The sequence below is a fragment of the Elgaria multicarinata genome, chromosome 18 (genome assembly GCF_023053635.1).
Source record: "Elgaria multicarinata webbii isolate HBS135686 ecotype San Diego chromosome 18, rElgMul1.1.pri, whole genome shotgun sequence".
NCBI lineage: Eukaryota > Metazoa > Chordata > Lepidosauria > Squamata > Anguidae > Elgaria > Elgaria multicarinata.
The window spans coordinates 96864-111973 of record NC_086188.1 but is presented as its reverse complement, the minus strand read 5'-3'; the positions used below and the strand labels follow the sequence as shown (position 1 = coordinate 111973).

Genomic DNA, 15110 nt, shown 5'->3' with positions numbered 1-15110 from the left:
ATCAAGCACCACAGATTACAAAGGTGTTCTATTTCTCAGGCTTTTTCTACAATTACAGGGGCCCATTCATGAAAGGCTCCATTCACAAATCCAGTATAAGGGTTAACTCATCTTTTGGCCAAAAGTGGACTCACACGGATGGGTGCAGGCGGGTGGGTGGTGTTGAAACCACGTGCTTCATCCAGATCTCAAACGACAACGGGACAAACAGGCGTCGCTTGCCTGCTCCCCTCCACCCTCCCCGCCGGAGCTGGCCTCTTACCGGCGGGCGACCTCCTCTCCATCCCACGGCGAGGGCTCGCGGCTGGCAAGGGGCAGAAGCACAGGCCCGAGGGGGCGGCTCCCTCTCTGAAGCACAGGCAGAGAACCACAGGCCGCCCCCCCTCCGGCCTCCAAAGGGTCCAAACGGTCCCTCAGGAGGAGCCTCTGCCCCCTGCGCTCCGGCCACAGTCCTCGCGGGTGGGGGGAAAGGCGGTACTTCCGGGCAGGGAGGGAAGGAAAAGGCGGAGCGTCCACTGAAGGCGGCCATGTTGGGTGTGAGGGCGAAGGCGGTACTTCCGGGCAGGGAGGGAAGGAAAAGGCGGAGCGTCCACTGAAGGCGGCCATGTTGGGTGTGAGGGCGAAGGCGGTACTTCCGGGCAGGGAGGGAAGGAAAAGGCGGAGCGTCCACTGAAGGCGGCCATGTTGGGTGTGAGGGCGAAGGCGGAACTTCCGGGCAGTAAGGGAAGGAAAAGGCGGAGCGTCCACTGAAGGCGGCCATGTTGGGTGTGAGGGCGAAGGCGGAACTTCCGGGCAGGGAGGGAAGGAAAAGGCGGAGCGTCCACTGAAGGCGGCCATGTTGGGTGTGAGGGCGAAGGCGGAACTTCCGGGCAGTAAGGGAAGGAAAAGGCGGAGCGTCCACTGAAGGCGGCCATGTTGGGTGTGAGGGCGAAGGCGGTACTTCCGGGCAGGGAGGGAAGGAAAAGGCGGGACGTCGCCCGACCGCGCCAATGTTGGGTGTGAGGATGGACCCCACAGGCCCCTACGAAAGCCCCTTGGCACTCCTTATTTCCTGGGCTGAGGCAGCAAGACGCCCTGTGTTCTTTCAGGGCAGGGGAGGCGACAGCCCCCCGCCCCCCCCTTCAGGCGGGCAAAGGAAGCTGGCCGTGGTAGAAACCGCTGAGGCCGCGCGGAGGAGCAGCGCCTGACCTCTCCGGCCTGGCTCGGCAGTGTGGGAGCTGCTGCCGCCGCCGCCGCTCCGCCGCCGCCTCCGCCTCCTCCCTCTGCGCTCTCGCAGGGCGCGCGCGCGCGCGTGGGGCTTGCAAGGGGTAGCCAGGGACTTCTGGATGCAAACAGTGGCTGCTGGGTCCCTTCAGAGAAGGCTGGCTATGTGCTACCAGTTGCTGGGGAACATGGGTGGGAAGGTGCTGTTGCACCCTGTCCTGCTTTGTTGGTCCCTGGCTGACAGCTGGGTGGCCGCTGTGTGAACAGTGTTCTGTATGAAAATGCACTTGAAGTACTTCTTTTTTAAAGAGTCGTTTGGCGGGGGGGGGGGGAGAGGAAGAGCAGGAAGAGGACCCACACACGCACACACACACATGGGTAGGAAGCTCTTGTTCTCTTCTATCCCCAGGCCTGGCTGGAGCACCAGAGGGACCAGTTCCAAATCCATGAGAACAACTTCCTGGCCTTTGATGCCATGTGGCACGCAGCGCAGGGCATGGGCCGGGCAATCCAGGGCAAGACCGACTATGGCCTCATGGCCTTTGCTGACAAGGTGTGTCGAGGGGCAAATCATGATGGATGAAGGAGGGACGGGAGCTGCGGGGCGGGGGGTGAGTTTGACCTCTGCGGTAAGAGGTGGGTTGGTGAATGGCTGCTCCCCATGCCGGCACCATTCACACGGCTCCCCTGTAATCCTCAGCAGCGTTTCGCCTGGGCTGACAAGCGAGGCAGCTGGGGATTACGTGGCTGCAAGACAAGAATTATGGAAAAATACACCGTTAGCTAGGCAAAAAGTGGATCCCGATGTTAAGGGATAAGATGTGATCCGTGCAGCTTTAATATTTAAGCCAGCCTTCCCCAAATTGGTGCTCTTCCAAGATTTTGGACCACAATCCCCAGCTTTCCATTGGCCCTGCAGGCTGGAACGGATGGGTGCTGAACTCCAAAACATCTGGAGGGCACCAGGTTGGGGCAGGCTGATCTAAACCTACGATTATAGACAAATACACCGGTTTCTAGACCACAGCTTCCTATTCCTTGATACTCAAAATTTTCAGCGTAGAATGAGCCAAAAGAGAAATGCCACTTCAAACAAGTAGAAATTCAGATTACAATCTTCTCTTACTCATTTATTACTTGCTTAAGGCAAAAAAGAGTCTAGAAGAGACTGGCAAAAAAAACCTAGTTGCTGTCTAGGAAAAACACAAGCAAAGTTGAGTACCATCCCAACGTACAAGAGAAGCGCAATAGCGCCAGCAACCCTCAGTGGCTTTCAAAAAGAACACTGATACTGCAATCGTTGAATCAGCCCACTATGACCAGGTTGGCATGATCGCAAGCTGCAGCTCATGCCTCATCATCCGTGTGGGCAGGGCTTGTTTTGTCATCTGAATCCAGGTGGCAAGGTTGTTAGAGAGGGAGATGAAATTCCAGAGACCCAACAACCCATGGGTTATTGTTGTTTTTATGTTTCTGATGATTTTTGAATTTTGTATGCTTTTTTTAATGTTTGCTGTTTTAAACCTTTGTAAACCGCCCAGAGAGCTTCAGGTTTGGGGCGGCATATAAATGTAACAAATAAATTATTGGAGGATTTTTTCCCCATCCAACAAGCCAAGACCGCCTGGGCTCCGACCACACGACAAGCGCAGGATGGGGGATTAGGCAACCGGTACCCAGCATGAGCCGCTGCATAAACAAAGCACCCACCATGGCTTGTTGAAGTGATGGTGATCGTGCGAACTGGCTCAATGGCTTGGATCCTAAAGATCACTTATGGAAGTTAACAGTCCTTTACTCTCTCCCCCCCCCGCCCCCCCGCAGCCATCTCTGCCCCTAACAAAAAGCTCTGCCCAAAATTGTTGGATATGGTACAGGGGGGCGTCACACAAGTATCAGTGATAGGGCTAAGTCCCCTCTGCTTCAGGCAGCCTCCCACATTTTTTTCAGGAGTCCCCACCCTCCAGAAAGGCTTTTCAGGAGTACAGGTGGGTGCAGAATAAAACCAGTGTATTTTGCCAAGCACTCAGCTGGCCCAGCCAAGCAGGGCTTGGAGAACCTGCAGGGCGAGCGCCTTGCACGGTCTGCAATTGCAAGTGGCATCTGCCAGGTGCTTGTCAGGGCAGTGGGCTGATGATGGCTGTACCCTGAAACCAAGGGTCAGGTTCAAGGCCTTTCTGATTTCTTCTGATTTGATGTAATGACATGGGGCCCCAGCTAGGCCCATGCCTGTGTTGGTGGTGGGTAGAACTTGATGATCCGTGATGTTTGGGACCAAAAACAGGCAAGGCCAGGGTTAGGGGTTAAGATATATTTTGGGGGGGGGGGGGGGAAAGATAATTTTTTTTATTTAAAAATATACTACCAGATCATATTACAAAAATTATACAAAAACACGTACAAAGCATATACATTTCACATGCAATAATTTCTAAAAAATTATGCATAAAGCATTTGTTTAACTTTTACGTTATGTATACAAACTACAATGTGTTAAACTGAAAACCAACCTTTATTAACTTTAATTTCCTTTTATTGGCTATTTTCACTTTTATTGAATCATGCGATCCCTGGTGTTGTCCTTTTTTTCCAGGGCCAGAATTTTTGCCACTGTGCGCTACTCATTCTTTCTCGTTCTACCATGGCTAAAGTATCTATTTTATTTATAATAAATCCTGTGTGTTGTATATTTTGTTCTGACTTTTTTGTTCTTTGTACAGATAAGGCGAGGATAACCATAAGTTTAATTAATCTTATTGTCGTCTATGGTACATTCCTCCATTCTACCCCTTTCTTTTTTGAGCTGAGTTTTATAGGGCCCTTGATTGCATTTGGAAGGGGGAGGCCAGACACCATAGTCTCCCAATGTTGGTCCTTTAGGGAAGGCCATTGTAGCACCACCGATAATTGTTCCCATGTTCTCCTAGCTGACGGACATTGTTTTACAAAATGCTCTACTGTTTCTTTACAGGGACGGTCAGCAAAAGTGACTCGTTTCCTGCATTCAAGCCTTGGACAAAGTTGTTCAATTTCTTTAAACCACGGGTTAGCTGCGTTTACGTTTAAAACCTGATGATACGCTCTCCATCTGCTTTCCCACAAATGGTACGGCACCCTTTTATCAATAAAAGTCAGGAGAGGGTATTGTGGCTTTTTTAGATAAAGCGACGAAGACTGTTTTTGTTGTTTTTTCCCTTCTTCTTGCTTATAGAGGTTAGAGGAAGAGTTAGGTTGAATATTTTTTTAGGTTGAATTTTTTTATTAAATTAAAATCTTTCTACATATAATTTTACAACTACATTCAAGATACCATCACAAACATGATACTCTCTCTTGACTTTTGGTTTTACTCATACACTTGCTCAGTCCCTAAAGTTACCACTAATATATCATTCAAGTTATATTCACTAATGACATTTCTGTATAACCTTAAGTAATCAGTGCATCGGCATTGGATAAACAAGGCCAAAGTTTCCTCCATTGAACTGGGGAAATCCTTCCTTTCTCTTCTCTACTAATGTTTTTAATTTTTGTCTGAACAAAAGTTACATCACTTACTTCATTCACCAAATACTTTTCCTTAATCTCCCTTTGTCTTTGGTAAACTAATGCCGTAATTATAAACAGGTTAATCAACCTTATTATTATTATTATTTATTTATATAGCACCATCAATGTACATGGTGCTGTACAGAGTAAAACAGTAAATAGAAAGACTCTGCCGCATAGGCTTACAATCTAATAAAATCATAGTAAAACAATAAGGAGGGGAAGAGAATGCAAACAGGCACAGGGTAGGGTAAAACTAACAGTATAAAGTCTGCACAACATCAAGTTTTAAAAGCTTTAGGAAAAAGAAAAGTTTTTAGTTGAGCTTTAAAAGCTGTGATTGAACTTGTAGTTCTCAAATGTTCTGGAAGAGCGTTCCAGGCGTCAGGGGCAGCAGAAGAAAATGGACGGAGCCGAGCAAGGGAAGTAGAGACCCTTGGGCAGGCGAGAAGCATGGCATCAGAGGAGCGAAGAGCACGAGCGGGGCAATAGTGTGAGATGAGAGAGGAGAGATAGGAAGGAGCTAGACCCTGAAAAGCTTTGAAGGTTAACAGGAGAAGTTTATATTGGATTCTGAAGTGAATTGGAAGCCAATGAAGAGATTTCAGAAGCGGAGTATTGTAGTCCACGGTACTATAAAAAAGGATCGCACCACCTTTTTATCCTCTTCCCATCTTCTTTTCCGAGGTACTTGTTTCCTGGGTCCATTCAAAGGAGGCGTGGGCTCATTGCCTGATGTGATCGTTTCCCAATCTTGAGAAGCAAGATCAGCCCAGTCCAGGGCTGTGGATATCGCTTTCCATGTCGCAAGTGATGCAGGGCAGTCTTTGACAAAGTGTTGCACTGTCCCTTTTACAATAGCTGTTCTTTGACATTGTAGCCTTGGGCAGGTTTGTGCCGACTCAGCCAGCCACGGTCTCGTCCCTTGTAGATTATACACTTGATGGTATAATCTCCAACTCAAATCCCATAATTTAAACGGTACCCTCTTATCCTTAAAATAGTCAATAGGATACATCGGTTACACATAATTATAGCTAATTATACATTACAATTACAGATGTCCATACAGGCAATAATCCCTAAGCATATCCAGTTTAAGTTGAACCAGTCTTCTGGCCAAAAGTAGACTCACATAGACGGGTGCGGACAGGTGGCGTAGAAATGACATTCTGTATCATGTGGAAACGCAGCCCTGGGTTTCATCACCTTATGGGTTAACCAGGGCCAGGAGAAGGATGGGGGGCGTACCACCCCGTGGACTCTTGGACCTCTGATGCTGTCCTTCTGGGAAGGCTGCCTTGAAGTTGCGTATTGCAACGGTTCCACTCCCGCCTAGAATGCCTCTTAGACAAAGCGGGCGTAGGGGAGAATAGACTCTCCTAGGGCAGCATTTCACCCCATGCTTTTCGACAGCTACATGAAACCGCCGGGAGAGGTACTCCAGGGGAGCGGGCTGAGGCAGCAACCAGGACACCTTGCTTCGCCGCTCCTTCTCAGCTCAGAGAGCTGAGGCCGTGGAAGCTCTGAACCAGCGCCTGGGCAGGAGAGTGGGCTGGATGAGGGCCCCTGAACCGAGAGTCAATCCAGACGCGACGTAAGTGCTATTTGTGGGCGGTTCATCGATCCGGTTAAGTGACAGTCACCTTGTTCTGGAAGGGGTTTTTCAGGCCTTCTAAAGGGTGAGGTCTGCCTTGCGGAGATGATGGCGGATCCGTCCTCGCCTGCAGAGGCACAGGCTCCCTCGGGGGCTGAGAGCACCACCTGTTCAAGGAATCCTTTTTACTTCTGATTAGTAGTTATTTTAATTATTATTAGACTCTTAGTGATTTTCTCTCCTGTTGCTTTTAGTTTACTGAATTTATTTCCATTGTCTTGGCCGGTTTTATTCTGTATTAGCTGTATTCTCTTTTAATTTCTTATTCTTTTAAATATTTTGTACACCAACTTTGGGCTTGGGGGGAGTTAAAGTGCAGTAAATAAAAAGAAAAAAAAGAACTAAATTAAAATACAAAGGGAAATAAAAAAAAACTGTGACCCCTGCTGAAACCCACATGATGAAAAGCCACTCTGAGCCACTGAGGGAGCCTGTGCCTCTACGGACAACGGCGGAACCGTGACCATCCCTACCACAGACGTCACCCTTTAGGAAGTGTGTAACTCCTCCCTTTCCAGAATAGGGTGAATGTCACTAAGCCGGAACGATGACCCACCTGCAAACAGTACGTCTGTTCTGTCTGGATAGAATCTGAGTTTCTTGGCCCTCATCCAGTCCATTCTCCTGCCCCTGAGCTGGTTCAGAGCTTCCACTGCCTCAACCCTATGAGCTGAGAAGAAGAGGCACTGGTGAGGCCTCAGGCCGCGGCCCCTGTTAAAGTCTCCTGGCGGTTTGATGTAGATGTTGGGAAGAATGGGGGTCAAAAAGATCCTTGAGGCCCCCTGTAGCAAGACTGGCGTAGGACAGAGCCATCATCTCCTAACACCGCCACCTTCAGTATTCTAGGCAAGAGCAGAAGCCTCGCAACACACGACTTCCCACCCCCACTCAAGACAGCCGTCCCAGGTGGAGAGCATAAGAGGACCAAGAGAGTCCACGGGTTGCAGGTCCCCTATCCTGCCGGCAAAGAGACGGGGACAGCAGCAGGGTTGCACCCCCCCATCCCTCTCTTGGCACAGGTCGACCCAAGAATGACCCCCCTTCTCTAAAACAGGAACAGATGACTCATGACTGTGGCCCCCTTGGAGCTGCCTCCCATAAAGCTTCAAAGATTATTAAGGTATTTCTAATTCTCAGTTGTTCTCTGCAGTCATAGATTTTATTCATTTATTTATTAAAGTTTTATACCGCCCAATAGCCGAAGTTCTCAGGGCAGTTCAAATGTGCATGCACGCAATAATCCATTCGCATGTGCAGATCAAGGTGAACCAATCTTCTGGCCAAAAGTAGACTCACACGGATGGGTGCGGACGAGTGTCGTTGAAATGACGTTCCTTGTCATGATCCAGAACACGAAGGCCAGGACCGTCCTCAGCAACACGTAGGGGCACGAGCAGTCTTGTTCCTCCTGGAACTTCTCCATCAGGGGAAAAAAGGCAGGAACTTATTTAACAATCCATCACAGCGAGACAGGCAAGAATACCTTTTTGTCCGTTACATAGCCAAATAAACACCTGACAAACAGAAGTTGCCTCCCTAAAAATATCCCCCCCTGGCTGCCTGAACCGGCTTCTCAGAAATAAAATTCTGCCCACCTCACGGCATGCCTTTAAAGTTAGCTGAGCTAGTGGCAGCGTGGCAACAATCCCAGTCACCGCTGGCAAAGGGGAAGAGAGCCGAAGTGGGGCAAGAACAGAACCCAAGGAGTGAGGAAGTGCAGGAGAAGCCAGAGCAACTTTAAGGACGTGCCGTTGACACGGTGGGCTACCAAAAGAGAGGCTGTGCGAATTCACAGGCGTACCATGTGCGAATTCAAGAGCGTATGTAACCTACCCTCCTTAACTTTTTTGCGTAGCCCTCTGCTGCCTAAAAATCCTTCCACTCACGCTTAGCTTGACCTTGTATGGCACCAGACACCAGAAAAAGTAACTTAGCTGTTTTACTCGATCTGACGACCTGTCCGCCTCCTGCTGTGTCAGCTGGAAAGGGAAACCGTCGTCTTACTGCTGGTGAAAGGGTGCCGTCCGTGAGAAAGCCGAGTTGTTGCAGCTTCTCGTAGATCTGGGATGGAGAACATCAGGCCTGCAGGATCCGCTTTCCTTCTGAGAAGAACCCTGCGAACCACCACCCAGGACGAGTTGCAAAATAGGAGTGCAGGAAACTAAGAATATGAGGCCTCTGCAGCTGGCTCGGACCAAGCATCAGAGGTTATGAAGGCGTTTCTATTTCTCGGGCTTTTTCTACAATCGCATGCGTGCAATAGTCCGTTCACAAATTCAGTACAATGTTTAACAAACCGATTGGCCGAAAGTAGACTTCCACGGATGGGTGGTGTGGAGACGGCATTCCTCATCAGGATCCGGAACATTGACGCCAGGACAATCCTCAGCGACGCAGAGAGACCTGGGCCAGCCATGATCCTTCTGGATTTCGCCTTCCAACAAAACGAGGGGAAGGTTTTGAACGGCACTGCAAGACACACAAGGATACTGTTTCCATGCTCAAACGAATGCACGCCACACAGTATTTGTCTTCTGAAACCATCCACTCCACTGGCTTCTCTGAGATGGAACCCTCCGTCCCCCGCGGCACGCCCTCAAAGTTAGCGGAGCTTGTGGTAGCGTGGCGGCAGTCCCAGTCACCGGTGGCGATGGGGAAGAAACCCCCACGGGTGCAAGGACAGAACCCAAGGAGTGTGGAGGTGCAGGAGAAGCTAGAGCAACTTTGAGGGCGTGTCCTTGACACGGCAGGCCACTGAAAGGGACCTGAGCGAATTCACGAGGGGTATGATACTTTTTTGGTATCTACACTCGTTACCTTTCATGCGTGGCCCTCGGTATTATTATTATTATTATTATTTATTTATATAGCACCATCAATGTACATGGTGCTGTACAGATAACACAGTAAATAGCAAGACCCTGCCGCATAGGCTTACAATCTAATAAGTTGTAGTAAACAATAAAGAGGGAAGGAGAATGCAAACAGGCACAGGGAAGTGTAAACAGGCACAGGGTAGGGCAAAACCAACAGTGTAAAGTCAGAACAAACTCAATATTTGAAGGCTATAGGGAAAAGAAAAGTTTTGAGCTGAGTCTTAAAAGCAGTGATTGAGTTTGTAGTTCTCAAGTGTTCTGGAAGAGCGTTCCAGGCGTAAGGGGCAGCAGAAGAAAAAGGACGAAGCCGAGTAAGGGAAGTGGAGGTCCTTGGGCAGGCGAGAAGCATGGCATCGGAGGAGCGGAGAGCCCGAGCGGGGCGATAGTGTGAGATGAGAGAGGAGAGATAGGCAAGAGCTAGGCCGTGAAGAGCTTTGAAGGTCAGTAGGAGAAGTTTATATTGGATTCTGAAGTGAATTGGAAGCCAGTGAAGAGATTTCAGAAGTGGAGTGACATGGTCAGAGCGGCGGGCCAAGAAGATGATCTTAGCGGCAGAGTGGTGGACAGAGACCAGCGGACTGATGTGAGATGAAGGAAGGCCAGAGAGAAGAAGGTTGCAGTAGTCCAACCGAGAGATAACCAGTGCGTGAACGAGAGTCTTGGCAGAAGAGACAGACAAAAATGGTCGAATCCTGGCAATATTATACAGGAAGAAACGACAGGATTTAGCTACTGCCTCGATGTGAGGAGTAAAGGAGAGCGAGGAGTCAAATATAAAGCCAAGACTACGAGCTTCCTTGACCGGAGTAAGCGTGACATCGTTGACAGTAAGGGAGAATGAGAGGTGAGAGGTAGTCCAAAAGCCCCCCCCCCCGCACACACGGAGCCAGATGTTCTAGAGCACCTCCCCCAGAAGTCATGACTTAGCTTTTGTAGTCCATCGGAGGAGCTGCCGGCCTCCTGCAGCCTGGGCCGGAAAGGGAGACCACGGATTTATCTCTGGTGGAGCAGTGCCATCCAGGAGGAAGCGGAGCTGTTGTAACATCTCGCATGTGTCGGGTCGGCGGACTTTGGGCTTGCAGAATCGGCTTTCTTTCCTGGAAGAAACCTGGGACCCAACACTCAGAGCCAGGTGCAAACTAGACATACCCTAAGAAAATGGGAGCAGGGCGTCCCCGAGCACCTCCTCGGGCCCGGGACCGGTGGAGATGCCTATCACAACCGAGCCCATCAGCTTCATTGGCCAACGGCTGGCAGAGTGCGATGGCATTGGCCAGGGCTACTTACTGATCTAGCTGCCCCGTTGAGACCAGATAAACTTCTGTATCATGTGGAAACGCAGCCCTGGGTTTCGTCACCCGATGGGTCGACCAGGGCCAGCAGAAGGATGGGGGGGGCGTGCCACCCCGTGGACTCTCTTGGACCTCCGATGCTGTTCTTCTGGGAAGGCTGCCTTGAAGTTGCGTATTGCAACGGTTCCACTCCCGCCTAGAATGCCTCTTAGACAAAGTGGGCGTAGGGGAGAATGGATCTCTCCTAGGGCACCATTTCACCCCATGCTTTTCGACAGCTACATGAAACCGTCGGGAGAGGTTCTCCAGGGGAGCGGGCTGAGGCAACAACCAGGACACCTCGCTTCGCCTCTCCTTCTCAGCTCAGAGAGCTGAGGCCGTGGAAGCTCTGAACCAGCGCCTGGGCAGGAGAGTGGGCTGGATGAGGGCCCGTGAACCGAGAGTCAAGCCAGACGAGACGCAAGTGCTATTTGTGGGCGGTTCATCGATCCGGTTAAGGGACAGTCGCCCTGCTCTGGAAGGCGGGTTACAGGCCTTCTAAAGAGTGAGGTCTGCCGTGCGGAGATGACGGTGGCTCCGTCCTCGCCTGCAGAGGCACAGGCTCCCTCGGGGGCTCAGAGCACCACCTGTTCAAGGAATCCTTTTTACTTCTGATTAGTAGCTATTTTAATTATTAGTGGACTCTTAGTGATTTTCTCTCCTGTTGCTTTTAGTTTAGTGAATTTATTTCCATTGTCTTGGCCGGTTTTATTCTGTATTAGCTGTATTCTCTTTTAATTTCTTATTCTTTTAAATATTTTGTACACCAACTTTGGGCTTTGTGGGGAGTTAAAGTGCAGTAAATAAAAAGAAAAATTAGAACTAAATTAAAATAAGCTACAACTAAAATCCAAAGGGAAATAAAAAAAACTGACCCCCGTTGAAACCCACATGATGAAAAGCCACTCTGAGCCACGTTGGGAGCCTGTGCCTCTACGGATAACGGCGGAACCGTGACCATCCCCACCACAGACATCACCCTTGAGGAAGTGTGTAACTCCCTCCCCCTCCAGAACAGGGTGAACGTCACTAAGCCTGAACGATGACCCACCTGCAAACAGTACGTCTGTTCTGTCTGGATTGAATCTGAGTTTCTTGGCCCTCATCCAGTCCATTCTCCTGCCCGTGTGCCTGTTCAGACCTTCCACTGCCTCAACCCTATGAGCTGAGAAGGAGAGGCACTGGTGAGGCCTCAGGCCGCGGCCCCGGTTAACGTCTCCTGGCGGTTTGATGTAGATGTTGGGAAGAATGGGGGTCAAAAAGAGCCCTGAGGTCCCCTGTAGCAAGACTGGCGTAGGACAGAGCCATCATCTCCCAACACCACCACCTTCAGAATTCTAGGCAAGAGAAGAAGCCTCGCAACACACGACTTCTCACCCCCACCCAAGACAGCCTTCCCAGATGGAGAGCATAAGAGGACCAAGGGAGTCCACGGGGTTGCAGGTCCCCTATCCTTCTGCCGGCAAAGAGATGGGGACAGCAGCAGGGTGCACGCCCCCCCCATCCCTCTCTTGGCACAGGTCGACCCAAGAGCGACCCCCCCCTTCTCTAAAGCAGGAGCAGATGACTCATGCCTGTGACCCCCTTGGAGCTGCCTCCCATAAAGCTTCAAAGATTATTAAGGCATTTCTACTTCTCAGTTGTTCTCTGCAGTTACAGATTTTATTTATTTATTTTTTAAATTGTTATACCACCCAATAGCCGAAGCTGTCTGGGCGGTCCAGATGTGCATGCAGGCAATAATCCATTCACACATGCAGTTCAAGGTTTACCAATCTTCTGGCAAAAGTAGACTCACACGGATGGTTGCGGACGGGTGGCGTTGAAATGACGTTCCTCATCATCATCTAGAACAGAAAGGCCAGGACCATCCTCAGCAACACGTAGGGGCGCGAGCAGTCGTGTTCCTCCTGGAACTTCTCCGTGGGGGGAAAAAAGGCAGGAACTTATTTAACGGTCCATCACAGTGAAACACGCAAGAATATCTTTTTGTCTGTTACATATCCAAACAAAACACCTGATAAACGGTAGTTGCCTCCCTAAACATATCTCCCCGTGGCTGCCTGAACCGGCTTCTCAGAAATAAAATTCTGCCCACCTCACGGCATGCCTTTAAAGTTAGCTGAGCTAGTGGCAGCGTGGCAACAATCCCAGTCACCGCTGGCAAAGGGGAAGAGAGCCGAAGTGGTGCAAGAACGGAACCCAAGGAGTGAGGAAGTGCAGGAGAAGCCAGAGCAACTTTAAGGACGTGCCGTCGACACGGTAGGCTACCGAAAGGAGCCTGTGCGAATTCACAGGCGTACCATGTGCGAATTCAAGAGCGTATGTAACCTAGGCTCTTAACTTTCCTGCCCCCTCGGCTGCCTAAAAATCCCTCCACCCACGCTTAGCTTGACCTTGTATGGCACCACACACCGGAAAAAGTAACTTAGCTGTTTTACTCGATCTGATGACCTGTCCGCCTCCTGTTGTGTCAGCTGGAAAGGGAAACCGTCGTCTTACTGCTGGTGAAAGGGTGCCGTCCGTGAGAAAGCCGAGTTGTTGCAGCTTCTCGTAGATCTGGGATGGAGAACATCAGGCCTGCAGGATCCGCTTTCCTTCTGAGAAGAACCCTGCGAACCACCACCCAGGACGAGTTGCAAAATAGGAGTGCAGGAAACTAGGAATATGAGGCCTCTGCAGCTGGCTCGGACCAAGCATCAGAGGTTATGAAGGCGTTTCTATTTCTCGGGCTTTTTCTACAATCGCATGCGTGCAATAATCCGTTCACAAATTCAGTAAAATGTTTAACAAACCGATTGGCCGAAAGTAGACTTCCACGGACGGGTGGTGTGCAGACGGCATTCCTCATCAAGATCCGGAACATTAACGCCAGGACAATCCTCAGCGACGCAGAGACCTGGGCCAGCCGTGATCCTTCTGGACTTCGCCTTCCAACAAAACGAGGGGAAGGTTTTGAACGGCACTGCAAGACACACAAGGATACTATTTCCATGCTCAAACGAATGCACGCCACACAGTATTTGTTTCCTGAAACCATCCACTCCACTGGCTTCTCTAAGATGGAACCCTCCGTCCCCCGCGGCACGCCCTCAAAGTTAGCGGAGCTTGTGGAAGCGTGGCGGCAATCCCAGTCAACGGGGGCGAAGGGGAAGAAGCCCCCACGGGTGCAAGGACAGAACCCAAGGAGTGTGGAAGTGCAGGAGAAGCTAGAGCAACTTTGAGGGCGTGTCCTTGACACGGCAGGCTACCGAAAGGGACCTGAGCGAATTCACGAGGGGTATGATACTTTTTTGGTATCTACACTCGTTACCTTTCATGCGTGGCCCTCGGTAGTCCAAAAGCCCCCCCCCGCACACACGGAGCCAGATGTTCTAGAGCACCTCCCCCAGAAGTCATGACTTAGCTTTTGTAGTCCATCGGAGGAGCTGCCGGCCTCCTGCAGCCTGGGCCGGAAAGGGAGACCACGGATTTATCTCTGGTGGAGCAGTGCCATCCAGGAGGAAGCGGAGCTGTTGTAACATCTCGCATGTGTCGGGTCGGCGGACTTTGGGCTTGCAGAATCGGCTTTCTTTCCTGGAAGAAACCTGGGACCCAACACTCAGAGCCAGGTGCAAACTAGACATACCCTAAGAAAATGGGAGCAGGGCGTCCCCGAGCACCTCCTCGGGCCCGGGACCGGTGGAGATGCCTATCACAACCGAGCCCATCAGCTTCATTGGCCAACGGCTGGCAGAGTGCGATGGCATTGGCCAGGGCTACTTACTGATCTAGCTGCCCCGTTGAGACCAGATAAACTTCTGTATCATGTGGAAACGCAGCCCTGGGTTTCGTCACCCGATGGGTCGACCAGGGCCAGCAGAAGGATGGGGGGGGCGTGCCACCCCGTGGACTCTCTTGGACCTCCGATGCTGTTCTTCTGGGAAGGCTGCCTTGAAGTTGCGTATTGCAACGGTTCCACTCCCGCCTAGAATGCCTCTTAGACAAAGTGGGCGTAGGGGAGAATGGATCTCTCCTAGGGCACCATTTCACCCCATGCTTTTCGACAGCTACATGAAACCGTCGGGAGAGGTTCTCCAGGGGAGCGGGCTGAGGCAACAACCAGGACACCTCGCTTCGCCTCTCCTTCTCAGCTCAGAGAGCTGAGGCCGTGGAAGCTCTGAACCAGCGCCTGGGCAGGAGAGTGGGCTGGATGAGGGCCCGTGAACCGAGAGTCAAGCCAGACGAGACGCAAGTGCTATTTGTGGGCGGTTCATCGATCCGGTTAAGGGACAGTCGCCCTGCTCTGGAAGGCGGGTTACAGGCCTTCTAAAGAGTGAGGTCTGCCGTGCGGAGATGACGGTGGCTCCGTCCTCGTCTGCAGAGGCACAGGCTCCCTCGGGGGCTCAGAGCACCACCTGTTCAAGGAATCCTTTTTACTTCTGATTAGTAGCTATTTTAATTATTAGTGGACTCTTAGTGATTTTCTCTCCTGTTGCTTTTAGTTTAGTGAAT

At 50.8% G+C, this 15110-nt stretch overlaps 1 long non-coding RNA gene across 1 annotated transcript; it reads left to right on the top strand.

The window, feature by feature from the left end:
- Window positions 1–953: 953 nt before the first annotated feature.
- LOC134410613 (uncharacterized) lies at window positions 954–4717 on the top strand. The gene is made up of 3 exons (XR_010026281.1): window positions 954–996; window positions 1613–1756; window positions 4175–4717. It is a non-coding gene; the product is annotated as an uncharacterized LOC134410613 (long non-coding RNA).
- Window positions 4718–15110: the final 10393 nt, after the last annotated feature.